A 2155-nucleotide genomic window follows, 5' to 3' on the forward strand; every position below is an offset into this window, starting at 1 on the left:
TGGGGTGAGGGAAAATCCCCCCCCCCCCCCTCATAGTTCTCCTTTAATGGGACTTCTGGTATCGGTATTCGGTATCGGCGAGTATCGGAAAAAAAAATATCGCTAGTCATACTCGATACCGAAAAACTGGTATTGGTGCCTCCCTAGTTATAACCTTCCCTAGCTCTATACCAAACACCTGTTGGCTTTGGCTGGAGTTGGGCATTACCAGTTGCCATTTGTAGACTGTTTACCCTGGAAAGCCCTGGGCAGTTAATAGATCGGATTCATTAGGCATGTTAGAGGCGCAGCATGCTGCAGCTTGGCGGTTTGTAGATCATTTTGCTGCATGCAAATCATTCATCACATTATTCTCCCAATAAACATTTATTCTACAACAACAACAACCAAAGCTTTTGACTCCCTCATCACTCGCTGACGCCAGGAGGCCTCGGAGGAACCAGAATCTAATCAGTGGCTCTGAGGCATTGCCAGTACCCAACCCAAGGAAAAAGGTGAGAGTTAGCGCAGAGCTAGTGAAGCCTATATAGGAGAACTAGGGGGCGGCCTGCATGGGGCGTGCTGTGTCCTTTGGTCAGGTCCGGACTGATGATGGTGAAAAGCCCATTCCACCCAAAACTGATACGTTTGGAGCGATAACTGGCAAGTTGACTCCTATGCTGATTTCTAACATCTCTTGGACACTCCGGCAGTGAGACGTTCCCATCGGAAATTACGATTTACTATTCTCAGTGATTGTCAGGGTACCATGCACAGGCTTCCTCACACCACATGTAGGTACCCACGCAGGATGGCCAAATTAATATGCCCACACAGGATAGGGTTATATGCACACAGTTTGTTACACATCAAACAAAACTACAAACCCCCTCAACCCCCCACAGGTTTAGTAGTGAAGTAACAAAAACCACGGTTGGGACAAACACACACCTACAGCTAGGGGGAACAGCAACAAGGAGGGGTAAGAGGACTGCAGATAGACAGCAGGCATACAGGAAGAGTGGTCAGGTACAAGCCGGGTCGTTAACAGGATTCAAGGAGAGTGGTCGGGTAACAAGCCGACAAGGTCGGTGACAGGTTTGCAGATAGGAAGCAGGGCTCAGGTAGCAGGGTTCAGGTAGCAGGGCTCAGGTAGCAGGGTTCAGGTAGCAGGGCTCAGGTAGCAGGGTTCAGGTAGCAGGGTTCAGGTAGCAGGGTTCAGGTAGCAGGGTTCAGGTAGCAGGGTTCTGGTAGCAGGGTTCTGGTAGCAGGGTTCAGGTAGCAGGGTTCAGGTAGCAGGGTTCTGGTAGCAGGGCTCTGGTAGCAGGGCTCAGGTAGCAGGGCTCAGGTAGCAGGGCTCAGGCCAGGGGAGTCAGTCAGGGGCAGGCGACGCAATACTGAGCCAGCTTCCTGCCTGCAGGGAGGGCTTAAATACCCTCCCAGGAAGTACCAGGTGATGGAATGATCACTCACAGCCGGGGCACACCCGCAGGTGAGTACTGGAGCTGCAGGTTCCTGACAGTTCCTGGCTGCTGGAGACACCCGCAGGTGAGCACAGGAACTGCAGGACCTGGCTCCAGCGCCACCTGGGGGTGCTCTGGATCCTGACAGTGATGCAGAACAAATAATTTGGGAGCGAGGGTCACACTCTTCGTCATAATTGCTGCCAGGGAATCTCTTCCCCGGAGTTTTCAGAGGTTTAAACTGCACCTGTCATATGAAAACTACAACTGATCCCCCCGCCCCCCTTTAACGCATTTCACCCAAAATAGGCTTAATCATAGAGATGAGGGAGAAAGTGACTAGATGGCCTCTAGATGGAGCCGGGGAGCATAGGACATATACATTTATATCATATGCTCCTCAGTTCCACCTAGCGGCCAGAATGTAGTATTACATCACAATAAATTCGAACTGGGAAAAACAATGTATTAAGAATGTTCGTTTTTGGCAACACTATATTCACAAAAACGTAACAAAGATACCGTACCTCAAAAAAATAATTGGCCTTGAGAGAGAGGCACGGCTGCACAGCACCATCTACACTCAGTAATTGTAGTGTGCACAGAGAGAGAGACAGCGCCATCTACAGCCAGTCACTGTAGTGTGCATATGAGAGAGAGGCACGGTGCCAGCTACAGCCAGTCAGTGTACTGTGCATAGAGAGAGAGGCACA

This window comes from Nanorana parkeri, unplaced genomic scaffold (genome assembly GCF_000935625.1).
Source record: "Nanorana parkeri isolate BGI_ZX_2015 unplaced genomic scaffold, ASM93562v1 scaffold3148, whole genome shotgun sequence".
Lineage (NCBI taxonomy): Eukaryota > Metazoa > Chordata > Amphibia > Anura > Dicroglossidae > Nanorana > Nanorana parkeri.